At 32.2% G+C, this 15621-nt stretch overlaps 1 protein-coding gene and 1 long non-coding RNA gene across 2 annotated transcripts in view; one reads left to right on the top strand and one right to left on the bottom strand.

The window, feature by feature from the left end:
* Positions 1-19: 19 nt before the first annotated feature.
* Positions 20-14842, bottom strand: LOC122712698. The gene is made up of 9 exons (XR_006346397.1): positions 14344-14842; positions 9429-9685; positions 9150-9346; positions 7596-7811; positions 6677-6897; positions 4542-4842; positions 4325-4437; positions 1039-1188; positions 20-719 (listed from the first exon to the last, which is right to left on the bottom strand). It is a non-coding gene; the product is annotated as an uncharacterized LOC122712698 (long non-coding RNA).
* The window catches only part of LOC122712695 (NAD(+) hydrolase sarm1), a 123260-nt gene continuing 112320 nt past the window's right edge, over positions 4682-15621 (top strand). The window contains exon 1 of the transcript XR_006346395.1: positions 4682-4805. The gene's annotated coding sequence lies outside the window, so the exon portion shown is untranslated. The remainder of the gene's footprint in view (positions 4806-15621) is intronic.

The following is a 15621-nucleotide window of genomic DNA, read 5'->3' as shown; positions in this document are numbered from 1 at the left end:
ATATCAATTGATTTTTTAATCATACATATAAATTTTTATATGTATTAATTCATGAGACTTATTCATTACTGGCTATAATTTATCCCATTCTCATTTTTCTATTAAAACATATATATTTATATATATGTAATAAAAAAAATTCATTAAAAGAATATTTATTAGAAAAAAAAATCAAAAATAAAAAATCCATGAATCATCAAGTTTAAGACTTATATCGAAATCAAAGTTCATTTTCCTTGGACCTTGCACCAGTCATCCAAGAATTTTTTCTTGATGAAGAACATCTCGAAAGCAAGCAATCGAAGATTTTGCAAGTGGCGAGTAATCGTTATTGGCAGTTGAGATAAATGGCAGTCATTTTATGGAGAAATTACAGCCAGGGAGATTCTAATCAGTCTGTCGGATGCCATAAGTTACACTGTTAAGGAATTACGGATCATAGCCGAAATAATAAGTTCTAATGAAAATGCTGATTAATGATAAAGGGAAGAGGATCTTAGATTACACGTGGGTAGTCTTTTGATCTTTTTCTCTTTGTAGTTGATATTACAAATTGAACATCAACATAGTTTCTTTTCAATCTTCGAATTTGTACATTGTCTGATCTTGTTGATTGAAAATGATTAAGAGAAGAAGAGAGTAAACTCAACTTAACAAGATCTTTAAACTAATAGTTTAAGATAAATTTCCATATACGTAATCCTCGACATACTTAATACCTGAAATTAAAAATCATTTAATATTTTTAATATTTACGTTACATACGCTTTTTTACATACAAGAAAAAATTTTAAATCATTTTTTTTTAATTAGGCATATTTAAATTATAAATAATAAAATAAATAATAAAAACAAAAAAATGAAATATCAATTTTAATTAATTAAATAATTGAAGTAATTATACTATCTAGATTATTCTATATCTGTATCTACATATAAAATATATTTATTCTTTTTAAGTACAAAAATGTTATTATACTGATTATAAAAATATAAAAACAATTCATGTTCAGTATGAAATAATTTAAAAAAAAATACCTGTTACTTGGACTTCAGAGAACTCTGAATGATTCTTTGCAATTGAATTTTCAAGATGATATTCAAAATAATTTAATACATATACAGGTACAAAAATTATTTCCATTCCACATCAAATATTCAAAGACTTTAACCAACTCCAACTCCCACCTAGAACAAAAAATAATTCAAACTTAAAATTCAATCCCATTGATTCAAATTTAAAATTTCAATTCTGTGATCACGTTTCCCTCATTCTAACGATTCTCTTTTTTTTAAAAAGAATACCGTTTCGAAATTGCGACGTGCCATAACCGAAACCGGAAACCAGGTGCGCACACAATACTGGTTGGCCCTATGGTACCAGTTCGAAATGAACGTGGCCCGCGTACCGACGACAACATCGACAATCACGATGATGTAAGCAATGTTTACAGGCGGCATACGATAAGAAACTATGCTCACGACGCGCGAAAAGGTGAGTCCCGAACTCGCCTTTTTCTTCAGTCTTCTTCTGCCTCTCTTTCGATTACGTGCTCACCGATTTTTAAGCCTCGAGCAACCATCAGATTGCGTGTAACACAGCTTTAATCTCACACTTTCATCGAAACCTACTCGCCCGTTGCTAACTATAGAAACGAATATCGTATGGAAAATATTATCGACTGCTTGTTAAGTGCGCCAACGCGATAACGAGCGGCTAGTTAGTCGTTTTATTCCTTCCAGTCAAGGAGACTGATGAGCGGCAGTTGATTGTAATACCTCCAAAATATGGCGAAAATTATGAGAATAACGAATAATATAATACAGTAATAGATATTGTGATATAATCAAAATGGTGAGAAAAATGGTGAGAATGATAAATAAATAATCGAACATAATATTTTTAAACGTTTGTGATAAAAAAGTATATAATATTCAAATGATAAAAATGCAACACGAACGGAATGATGTCAGCGATTCGTAGCTCGAGTGAAATTCAGTCTCTTCAGTACGAAGACGAGATTCATTATGTCACAGTATCACATGAAAATTTCATCGATTCATCACGATATTCGTTCACATCGTTTCAATAATAGCGAAAAGTGGCTCGAAAGATAGGTAAAGAGATACATTTTTTTGTTTCGACCGGTCTATTTCAGTATTTCGTGGAAAGATGACTCGGTTTGTTTATTGATTGTTCAGATTATTCCTCGTCCATCCTTAGCTTTGACGACATTAGTTTTCACGCGACCTATCAGTCCATTGACAAAACAAGTTTCCGCGGGACTCGTGTGCTGACGCAAGTCACTGTTTACGATCAACACGTGCTGCACAAGAATGAAGTGCACGGAGTTTGCTAGTTATGTGTCGAGTGCCTCGCGATCCTCGCGTTCGTTCTTGCATACTTTGGCATTTCAAGAGCGCGAAATTCTTCGTTTAATTATCGAATACCTCTAAGAATTTCGTATTCGTCGATTTAATCGTCGGTGGTTACATTCCTGAAGAGCGATTCGACGTGACTTATTAATGAAAAATTGAAAATTCCTCGTGTATTTAAAATTTTCACTTTCAAAGTGTGTTATCGTTTTAAAATTCTACAAGTGTGTTACCGTTTTAAAATTCTGAAAGAAGGAATTCCATCTTCATCGATTAATCGCAAGATAAATTCCCAAAAGAGCAACTCGACGTGTTTTGTTAATTAGAAATTAAAATCCATCGATTTTTATTCCAGAATATATTAGTTTAAAATTCAAAAAAAAAAAAGAAGGAAAGAAAATCGAGCATGAAGGTGGAGAACGTTACGGTTGACGAAGAGGAACGGTACCGGAAAGGCAAATCACGATGGACACGATGGATCATTGTTTTCTCGAGGCTCGATAAACTGCGCGCACTATCGTGAAGCGGCAGTGAAACGCTGACGACAGTGATGTAACGGTGGAAAATAAAGCGGTGACTCGCGTGGATATTGGTACCGTGTGCTGGCGCACGCGTAAACACGTGCGAGCGGACCCCGGTTACTTTCCTCGAAATTCGATGGCAGTTTTTGAAACACGCCGAACCGGTGATCAAGTCTTTCTCTCTCGCGATCGAGCCACGTCGATTTTTTAATCCTTTCGTTACGAAACGCGTATATAAACGTCGAGCAATCGTTCGGTATAGCTGTACGTATAACATGAAATTATTTTTCTTTTCGTTTGAATTACATGATAATTAACCCTCGGTTGATTTGTAATTGGATCGTTCGAGAAGAGAGCTCTGAATGAAAAAGAAAAATCCATCTTGGAAATAGAATTATATTAAAAATTCGATTATCGATATTCTATATATATATATATATATATTTTACATTTTTGTAATTGTTTATGATTTATTTTATTTTATATATGTAACTTTTGAATGATATGATTCTGTAATTTTCTTCAAATATGTATAATTTAATAAAGTAATGATAAATGTAGGAGGCGGCTAGAAATGACTTAGTCATCGCCGTCTATGGTCCGCCATCCGAGGTTTAAATATATGAAATACTCGAATCTTCATGCGCATATTTTCTCAGTACTAAACAGAATTGTAATTCACTTGCAACATCAAAGAGCTCCAATTTCGAGAAGATCGTAATACAAAATTTTATAGTCAAATCAATCCTCTTTTTTTCTATTAATATCGTAAATTTTCTTTGTATTATCAAAAATCTAAGTGATCGTGAAATTATCTTCTATTCTTGTGAACTTATCGTTAAAAACTTTATAGCAAAGTGGAACGATTGAAACGATCGAAATGGCTCGGATCGCAACGTCGATGATCCGTCGAGACGATATTAAAAAAAATTCTTACGGAGCACGTCAGATTCTATTTTCGACTTGGCCAACCTCTTGACACTCATTAGCTCTTCCATATTCCCGCATCGAGAGGTCAAAACCCAAGTCTTATCGCTCGATTGCTACCAACCGATCTATTCTGCGCGCGAATTTCAAAAAAGCGAGAGGAAACAGAAGAAAAGAAGAAAATCGAAAAAAACAAAAGATGACCAATTCGATTCGAAACGAATTTCTTCGTTTCTGGAATCTCGTTAATCTTCCTGAAGAGAGGAATCATCGATCTTGAACAGAAGAATCATTGACTTCATCGAATGCTTTCTTCGGATATTTGAATGATTTCGATTTAATTAATTTCATCCAGGGAGATGTTGCGCGATGAAACTTTATATTTCCACGAGCTGCACAGTTGACACAGTAATCCATATTATCGGAACATTACTGTCAGCTCATCCATTTCTCTCAATTACTAAGGCTTCTTGCGGTCATTTCACCGTACTGTTACTTACTAGTCTTTTCTCCGCTCGTTTCTTTACTTCGTCTACGAGATCAAGACCTTTCACATTGATTCTGTTGATCTGGATATCAATATGATGAGAAAATGAGGAAAATTTAAAGGAACCTATAAAAGAAAATGAGAAATGAAGAAGAAATAAGTGTGCAAGAGAAAAATTGTATGATATATTCATTGATTACCTTTTTCATCAGATCAGATATAAAACTTACGAGAACGTGATCTTGTCGAGATTCAGGAGATAGTTAACAAAAGCGATTGGACTATTCATGGAATGGTTGGCTCGAATACCAACGCGATAATAAATCTGCAACTTTCTCGAAACTGCGATGAAGAAAAAAAGAAATAATTGTGCGAAGAAAATTTGGAAGCGTTGTGTTAAAGTGTTATGAATTAGTGTGAGGATTGATTCTTTCGCTGTTTCGAAAGATCGAACCATGGGCAATGGATCTTCTTGCTGTCCGCATCGTAAGAAGGTGAGTACTTTCCATTGTTCATTTTTTAAACTTTTAACTGAAAAAGAAAATTAATTTTGAATTGTTAATCTCTTAGATTTAATATTCTTCTTATGCATTTATTATAAATTAAATTATATGCTTCTACAATTTTTATATTTATAAATATTTCTATCATTTCTATGCCTGTATCTATAGCTTTTATTCTGTGTAAATATGTGAAAATGTTGAAAAATGAATGGAGAATAATAAGTAGCTTTCTATATTATATAAAAGAGAAATAGTTGTTGAAGGATATATGAGAAAAATATTAAACTTAATTGTAGGTTTTGAATATTTAGTGATATGAGATGATAAAAAGACAGCAGATATTGTAAGTTTGGTGCATGATCATCCTGCAAGATGGCAGCACGCTTCAATTATGATAATATCAAAGACACTAATTTGAATGATGAAAGCTCGATTATTAGTTGAATTTCACTTTGGAATATTTTTAAATTTAAAATTCTGCATCTGAAACACGAATCAAACGTATATCATAAATTGAAATATTCACATTCTATATAAACAGTTAAAATAATTCCGTTCAATCCTTAAATTAATCGAGTCACATAAATTTTCAATACTATAGAAACATAATAGTTAATTATAATATTTAAATTGCAAATAAGATTCGTGAAACATGAAATACTTTTCTACTTCTTTCATCCCCAATACAATATTTTCTAAAATATAAATCCATTTAAGAATATCTACATGCTTCAATTTTATCCACAACAATTTTAACACAGTAACGAAATATTCATTTATTCACACTTTAAAAAAAAAATCCTAATTCTATACAAGTATACGATCAATGGTTACGATTTGATACGTATCGATCCTTTCTCCTTTCGATTTTAATAACACCGAATCAACGAAGGAATCTCCTTCAGTGCAGAACCTGTTGCCAATCAATTGCACAAGCAACACTGAGCGGCATCGTTAGATCCTAACGAGTCGTTGCGAAAAAAAAACGAACTGCTGCGAAGCGACGATATCCACGGGAAAAACAAGTGGACGGGGGTGAAAGGGGGATGCCCGTCAGCTGATAGATATCGGACAGATTCGCAATTGTGCAATTGTGCCACGCGGAACGGGCACGCGGCCTTCGAGTCGAGAATAACTCGAGTCCGAGTTATTTTCTGAAACCAATCTTGCCGCTGATATACGACTGAAAAAACCGATTACGATCGACCGAACAGTCTACTTCCACTGCTTTTACGATTGTCTTCTTTTTTGGATCGATACATGCAACATACATATATTAGATATTATTTTTAGATGGATTAAAACGCGTTCGTTACCGCTATTTAAAAAGAAACACTTTGATTACGTTAATTATAAAAAAAATAAATGTAGTTAGTTAATTCTTGTATTATATAACTAAAATTAATAAACAAAAGATGTGACAACGAACGGGTTAAGTTGAAGAAATTATGGTTGATATTTTCAAGAAGTGAATGAATTAAAATATAGAGAAAAAAGTTGAAATATGAAAGAAGAAATATAAGGATAAAAAGATTTAATTCTTCATATATTAGTAACAAAAATTTTCAACATTGCTGAATTTCTTAGATTTTAGTAACTTTTTTATATTCTTAACTTAACTTGGAATATAATAAATAATCTAAATAATCCAGTTAGATTTGAAAATCTTTTAAAGAGAAAATAATAAACTTTTAATTTTATGTTAGAAAGTATCAAATTATTATTATTAAAGGATTAATCTTCGAGATTTAGATTCATTGAAAAGATTTGCATAATATTTAATAAACTATATATTTCAACTTTTTTATTATAAAAAATAATATAAATTATAAATAAAAAGAAAGTTATAATTTTAGTATTACCTATCTCTTTTTTTACGACGTTAATCATAATTTGTTCATCAATATCGAGTCTCTTCTCTGAATCAGTTACAAATTGCATGCTGTGATCGACCATTTCTTTCCCAAAGGAATACTCCTCAATTAATCGAAAATTATATAGTTTTTTCGATAATTTAATAGACAGATCATTTATAGATTCTACGATCTATAAAATTCTAAGATCAAAAGTAACTTCATTCAATCTGAAAAATAGTTATTTATTACTATGTATTAATAATATTTAAGCTCTTCAAGCTTGGTATTAATCGAATCTATAAATTACGATCTTATCAATAAAATTGTTAATTATGAACTTATCTATCGTAAAGCAACAATCCAAAATTATTATAAGAAAAAGTATAATAAAAAAAACATAAAAAATTAAATTAATGAACAATTTAAAAAATCGTAATTAATTAACAATCGAATATTATTTCTCAGCTTAATTCAGTTTTAATGATCAAAATACTTTTTCTTATATTCACCAAATTTGGACATCATTATAGAAATAAATTCTTCGGAATCATACGTATAATTAATCAGCATAATTAAAATGAAATTTCGTTCAAACTGTCTCGAGGTCACTTACTTATTTACACGAAACGAGTAAATAGATTTTGTATATTTTACTTTTATGGAGAAGCTGAAATTAAAGCTTTAAATAACAGCACTAAATTCTACGAGACTAATTTACTAACTAGTAATTATCCGTATCAAAATACCTAATAATTTCTCAAGTGTTACGAGTTATTAAGATATCGAATTCTTTTCCACAAGGATACAAATTTCATTTCGAAACGATGCCATAGCTTGAAGAAATTATAGTCAATCGATATTTTACTAATTTATCGCCATCGATATATTAAAGATTCGCGTCAACTATCAAGACCAATCATTTTACCTCGTAATTAAAGGTACTGTTCCACTATATCGAAACCTGAGAGCACATCGTAAATTTTCTTTCAAATCTTCGCAAAAACTTTCCATCCCTTATAGCTGATGTTTTTATGACTTGCAAAGAATCGTAAATCATTCCAACTCACATTCTTGGTGCAGCTACTTTCGAACGAAATACATCTTTCTTTTTTTTTTATTTGTCCTTCATTTTATTACACACCTAAATAAAAAAAAGAAAAAAATTAAAAAAAAAAAGATTGCATAAGAATGTTTAGAAATAATAAATTAATTTTATGTATGGAAAAATATAATCCTGATCATGTGTGTAATCGAGTGTATAACTCGCATCATTCATTATATAATTTATAATTATAAAAACAATACAATTATGAATTATATAATTCATCCTCATACCATTTGTAGAAATTATTAAGAAAATTAAGATTCGTTATTAAAAAAAATTGCATTCTGTAGTGATATAAATATTCTATCATTATTATATTATTAAATTAAATTAAATTTCATAGAAGATTAATCTATTGTTCTATAACATCCTATAGATCACTAAAACGATTTCAAGTAAGCTCGTTAACAAATCAAGACGAATAAAATACGCAATATGAATAAAAGAAAAGTGAAAAATTATAGAAGATACGTGTAATGAAAATATCTGATATGGTTTGCAAATTACAACGATTATTTTGGTACGTTTATCAGTCGTGTAACGTGAGATCGGATGAAAAGGACCGACGCGAAAAATGATGGCAATCGTTGTAACGGGCGTAACCCAATTAAGGATGACATGGGTAATTGCGACGTATCAGGTGTTGCAGAAAAGCTGCAAGTACTTGTCACTTTGTTATCTGCTGTCATGAGTGAAAACTTTCTCGTGAATCTTTTGTTAGGCTTCGCAGGTCGATGAACTGACGTCCAGTTTGATCTCGCAACCACGATTTCTTACAATTTATAAGCTTAATTGAAGATTTCGTGACGAAAAAGGACAACGCTATTTCTGACCGACTTTTTACATATAAAAAATCCTTAAGAGGAAGAATGCCTGTTGGTACTTTTATAAAATAAAAACAAGAAAAAAAGAAACTTGAAAAAAGTGATGCACGATAAAGTGAAGAATGAAATTTTTGCGGTCTGAAAAGTATTCACGAGTCGAGGCTGTTAGACGGCAGTGACGTATTTTATGATGCAAAAAGTTATTATTCCGTATGCATTTCATTAGCATTGATTTTAAAATATATTTTTTTTTTGCAGTTTTTTTTTTAACTAGAACTTTGAAATTATAAATTTATTAATTCACTTATTTAAATGCCATTATATTTTAACGAAATCGTTATAACTAATAAAAAAAATTTCAATTACTACGAGAAATAAGATATTAATTTAAATTGTAATACATAATAAATGTATAAGTGAATTAATAATAATTTTTTAATAAAAGTAATAATTAAACAAATGAGCAAAGAAATATTAATAAAAATCGTTAATAAAAATCCACTATCAGTGGATTGATATCTACTTATAACGCAAAACACATAATTTTTACCTTTTTTTAAGAGAAAATAATTATAATTCTATTAACTTGAAAAGAGCATTTAATACTTCGCTCGAGTATTATAATCGTCAATTAATGTTGTCTATCCAGATGTCTATCCTTAGATGAGACTCGATTTTCCAACGAAGGCATTGAATAAATATCAAACATAAATAGGCAATTGTTTTTCTAATCGCGATTTTTCGACCCTGAAAGATACAATCGCGTAAACATAGTAATTATTAGTATATGTGCAATACGCATTATCGATATGAGAATAAAAGTGATCACCTCGAACAAGTAAAGTGATAGGTAGTGAAGTAAGGTCAATTGACTTCGGTACTGAAAGTCAACTGAAAGATCGTTTTCTCACAACGTCATAAAAACGGAAAATCCATTTCGTTCGCCTTCACCTTTTGACACGAGGCATTCATGTTCCTTCAACTTACTGCGTTAAATAAAAAATGGCGATCGAAATATCTTCTCTTCGCTTATCATGCTTCGAGCAACTTGCAATATCCGTCATCATCGCCGATGAATCGTAAGATCTGGAATTTTAATATTCATTTTATTTTCAAGAAAAAAAATCATTATAGATTTATCTATTATAAATTATAGATTTACCTGTGATAAACAAATGAATTTATAGATGGAGTGAATTTTTAGCTGAATTAAAAGGATACCTTTGAGAGAAAAATAAGGATCCGTGAAACGTAACTCTTTTCATTGAAGAAAGGACAGAAAGATTATTAGTGGATATATGAATATCTTTTGATTAATTTAACATTTCGAGTAGATTAATCAAGTCAGTTAATGATTAGGCACTTTCTCTTAAATGGAATACCTTGAAGTTGGTAGAAACACCAACGAGATGTAATTATCGTATTACGAGATTGGAAAAAAATGTCTACAGACGTAGACTGATTGCTAATTTGTGTAACTTATCACGTTCAGTCGATTAATCAAACGTACCATTAGAAAATAATAATTTTCTATTAAAATTGTTCGTACATTTATTATATCGTAACTGGTATTTGACATTTTTGCAATATATATTTTTCAAGATTCTTGTTTTCTGAATCAGGCAAATGTACATTTATTAATTTTTAAAAGATCCGTTATACCTTGATTAAAGTTAATTATATATTATTATTTTCGATAGATTATACCTGTTTATTACATTGATATATAATTTCTAAGTTACTACGTTAATTTCTGCATAATGATTTTTTTTATGATTTTCACTCTTTTTATTATTAATGGCCTATCTTCCTTTTGGAGAAAAGTAGTAGAAAAATTCTAAGAAATGAAACAAATTACCAATCTATATTAAATATTATTAAAATTATAAGTTAACTTCACAATTTTTATCCAGATATACCATAATATCTATTGTCATAGAAATTATTTTCGCCAAAATTAAAAATTCAAAGAGGAGAAAGACTTCTTAAATCCATCCTCAAAGACCAATTTTTAGTTAGATTCGAGTTAAAATTATATTTCTTATCGAGCTTCGTAAAAATATAAATAACCTTATCAAGATCCAATTTCCAAATCGATGCAAACAACTGTACAAATAAAACGACGTCTCGTCGATAAAACTTCTCGATTTGCACCCATATCATCGACGTATCCACGTTCGACGAAACGAGAATTAATCTGCAATTAATCTCAGATTCACGCCAAGATTCGGAGAAATGTTAAGCCACCGTTATCCAGTCCCCAAAAGATGCATTAAGTCTATCACCGATCCGATCTCGAACGAGATAAACGCGTGATTTACAACGCCCGAGTTTGGTCAGATAACGCGTGCACGAGTACAACAACAATATACAGATATAGATTATACATAGAGAGAAAGAGAAAGAGTTGCAAGGTAGATCCAAGTGTCACTGTCGAGATCTCGCGCCTCGATCGCGATCCAGACAGTTGGATCGTGATTAACGAGACTAGGCGTGCTTAAATCGCGATAACTTAGTCGATCGTGATCTCACCAGTCAATACAACGTTCGATACGTGTCCTACGTGGACCACGATACGCTACTACATCTCCCAAACAGAAGTCAGTCTGGCAAATCGCGGCTGAATGCTAATTGCAATCGAGCAGGCTCGTTGTCACGGTCGATTGATTTATCTTGCATCTTCATGAAATTATTCCATATACAATGTTATCATAATAAAAACGTATCTTCTCTCTATAGAACGAAGCAATTTCATAGATGAAACGATGGAATAACTGTACACTGACTTTTTTTTTTTTTTCCTTCCATTTATCAAATGACACACCATTAATCATAATCTATTCATAAGTTATTAGTACGAAAATTGACAAGCGTTAAGCATTGATTAACGTGAAGTTATCGTGGACGAGCAACAGATGATTAGATACCAAGCTGCCGTAGCGACATCAATTTACATTTATATTGCATTGCCTTGTACGATTCTTTATTGCTTCTGCACGAACAATGTGCGTGTATGTCTTTGATTCAGCCTCATCGCTGTTTAATCATGGACGTTTGATCATTCCGTGTCCGTTTCTTTTCCGTTTCTAGCCGACGATCTGGGAAAAGCATCGACAGGAAAGACTAATTTATAGGCATTGGAAGGTATATTCTTCGATCGACATTTTCTTTCTAATAAGCCAACGCGAAGGCAAGAGAGGCGGTTTAGGTCAAGGCGTTCATCGAGCAACATTGTTCTTCTTGTGGCGAAAGTACGCATACGATTATCGTCTATTTATCCCGATGCTCATTTAGAATGATGCATACGCGCGCATACGCTTTACTACCAAGCTGACGATCGTTTGGAATCGTTGGAATCCATTGGAATTCTAAGAACCGATACGCTCTGAGAGTCTAAGAGCGGAGCTCGATAAAATTCTTTTTATTTCGGCATTAAAACGAGTCATTTTTTTTTTTTTTTGTTTTTTTTGAGATCGACGCTCATTTCACGGATCTAACAATCCTGCTGAGAATATGCCTTCCCTATCAAGGAATTTTACCGAAGAATTTCAAGTCGAACGACTTCCTTACTGTCAGAATCACGGTTGACCTTACTACTCGAGGATGATGTTGGAATTACTGGAGAAATCGAGTTTGTGACCGATATAGCCCTTTGCATTCCGTGAGGATAATTGTTCGACTATAATAAGCCGTGTTTTTACGACTGTATAAATCATCTTCCATGTCTGTGCGATATTTCTCGAGGAATCTTTATTTTAGAATCGATGATCGGTCGTTGGATCGAAAATATTCGAAGTAGGAATCGGTGAGAATTATTTTAATCAATCTGAAAAACTGATATTAAATGTCACTCGACAATCGAGGCAATCAGATGGTTCAACTAGATTCAGTTATTCTACTAACGTTCGAAGTACGCAGACTGCTTGGTGATCAATCAAGCTCAGGATTACATATCTAAACGACAATCAGGATTGTAAAGGAGACATTGCATAATGTTTAGTTGTGTGATTCATCTATCGACAGTGAGCAAATTTCATCTTTGATCTGATACGTGTAAACTCGTTTCTTCGAGTTGGACACTTGTGGTATTACAGCTTGTTATCAAGTACCTAGAAGAAACGTTTCAATGTTTGCAAAAATGATTTTCGCAATGTATGCAGTTTCTCAAAATTTAAATCTATTAAGTCTTCCATATTAAATAATGATGTTATGATTCCAAGATCAAAACATAGGTCGTGTATATTCCTAAAACCAAAAATTGTCAGAATTTAGAAAATGTTATTTAATATTTTCGTGAAAATGTAAAATCATATGTATATATGCGAATGTAGAGAAAAGTGTAGTCAAACTAGATACTTATCTGTTACGAGTATCGACTTCAACAAGGTTCAACCGGTTCCAAGAAGAATCGAGTGGCTCAGGATCGAATAAAAGAAAACGATATTGAAAATTGCTTTTAATCTAAGACGCGCAACAAATCGTGAAGGATGATTGAATCGATTACGCGGTATAAAAGAACGAGACAGTCGAGTAACAAGGCAATATGAGTCCTGATATAAATCACCGTCAAACGCATTGATTGTACATATACACAAATCAATTGGGGAGATCTAATTTGTTGAGAAATAAGAACACGGATAAACGTCATGGGAACGAGGTGAATAAAGTCTTTATGCATAAGAAGCTACCATTATCATAGTCAGACAAGCATAAAACCATGAATCTGTCGATGAAGATTGGCCAATATGAAATTAAAGTAATCCATCGTTTTGTCTGGCAACGAGATTCGAAATGGCACTATAAATTGAAATTAAAAATGAAATTCGAAGAAATGGCCGGAAGGTAACGTTGTTGTACATTTTATAGAAATTATTACGACCTTTATAGACCACACACATAGTTTGACCATACTGGAAAATATATAATATAAGTACAATTTTGCTCGAGGCCGTATAGAGATTCGCATAACGATCCGTTAACTCTATCATTATGCCGAGAATGTATAGATGGAATTGTTCGCTCGTTTCCGTGTAAAAGTGGCATCGAAGATGGAATTACAAGACAAGCGTATACATGACGATTTTAAAGAAATATACATAATATTTTTTTACTTAAATTATGAATTTGCGTTCTTCGAACATTTACATCAGTCATCATAGGCCTTTATAAGATTTGTATTATCATTAAAACGTTATTTTGTTTACTGTTAGTATAGCTTCAAACTATCACTAAATTAATGAGCAAATATTAAATAATGTTAGTATTTTAATAAATTTCTTAATTAATTAAAGAAGTTTTTATAAAGTAAGACATTTAACATCATTGATATAACAAAAGTAAAGATTTAAAGAATCATTTCATATAAAATCATATATACTTTTTAATATTTCAAGGATAATATTTTCAATATATATTATACTTCTTTATCCAATTTCTTAATCAAAAAGTTCTTTGAAATATTATTCAAAAAACACATATTTTTAATTGATGTCACATACTATAATATTTTAACACAATTAAAAAAATTCTTTTAATAAACATTAAAACATTAATAAACATAATATTATCTTTGAAAATAATAAATTGTCAATTAATTTATCGACAAGAGAAATAATAAATGTACAAACATCATATTTGATTTGATTATTAATAGTTTCTAACCTCAAAGAATGAAGCTTTTCATAATGAATAATTATACGCTATATTTATATTACAATAATTATGAACATTCAATTAAACTATACCTGCTGATAATATCTTTGACATTAATCATCCACATAAAACCCATATCGGAAGCTGTTCTTGGATGATTGAAAAATTGTCGTCAGGACCATTAAATGTGCGGTAGCTCTGTAAACACGCGGCAAATCCACAGGGAGCCACGTTCGCCATTTCCGATCCAGCGCTTGCTCGGTCAGTTGCATTAAATTTCTGTGCGGTCGACAGAGTTGCTTCTACGAGAGCTGCAGAAAAATACTGTATGAAGCCTCGGTATTTCCTGTACACTCCTTGGTGTATGCTAATGCAGGGCCAATACACGTTCAGCTGCATTGTATGTGTATCGCCGTGTTAACTACGTGATCGCGTGGGCGTACGCAACGTAACAGAATACAACCGTCGATCAGTGTTTCTAACGAAAATAAAGCCATTCGCGTGCCGGCTACGATCGTAAACTCTAGCAGCGTCTTCGCGGATATTAATGCCTGGTTTCTAGGAAAGAATCGCTAACGACCGACATGTCCCCGTGTAACTGTGATTCGATATGAATCAAGCAAGGCAGAAATATGATAATGGCGGACACGATATTACACGCTAGTCGCATAAAATGTCCGCAGGCTTCTATGGCGCCATAACGGTCGCAGTTTTTCGACGGATAAGGAGTAGGAATAATCGTTAATCCGTGAAGCTTTGAAGATATTTTTCGCAATTATTAATAATTCTCGATGATATATCGAAGAAACTGGTATGAAAAAATAGAATTATTAAGATGTTTTTCTCCTTACCTGTTTATTTCTTGTAAAATTCGAACAGAAACAAATAAAGACCGATTCGTTTCGTAATTTACTTGCGCGGCACGTACGTTTAAAAATGGTGCTACCAGATGGCGATTGCGTCGCCAACATGAACGTTCGTGAAACGTGAATTTCCTCAGTCCTACGTTTAAAAACATCATAGTCGAGGTCATTGTACGGAATAATGTATCTCAAACTCACAAGTAATTTGAATCTCCATGGAAATCTAATATGGAGGAATTCTTTTTCTATCACGAAGCAACGGAATTCTAAAGTCTTTTTGCGTCTTATTTCACGACTCTTAACAAATTTAGTGAATCATCCGTCGCCATGCCGGATTTGGTATTGGTTCGCATAATATTTTATCCTAGTATCACCCTACTTGTCATCTATAGTGAGATTTGAAACGAAAAGTAAACGTGGGCGCGGGGATTTGAAATCGCGTTCGAGACGCTTCGAGAGATCGAGAAGTCGAGTGTAGACAGTACGACAACGTGTGGCGCAGCCGCG

This window comes from Apis laboriosa, unplaced genomic scaffold (genome assembly GCF_014066325.1).
Source record: "Apis laboriosa isolate Shangri-la unplaced genomic scaffold, ASM1406632v1 scaffold204_cov149, whole genome shotgun sequence".
Taxonomy (NCBI): domain Eukaryota; kingdom Metazoa; phylum Arthropoda; class Insecta; order Hymenoptera; family Apidae; genus Apis; species Apis laboriosa.
This window is presented reverse-complemented; position numbering and strand designations above follow the sequence as displayed.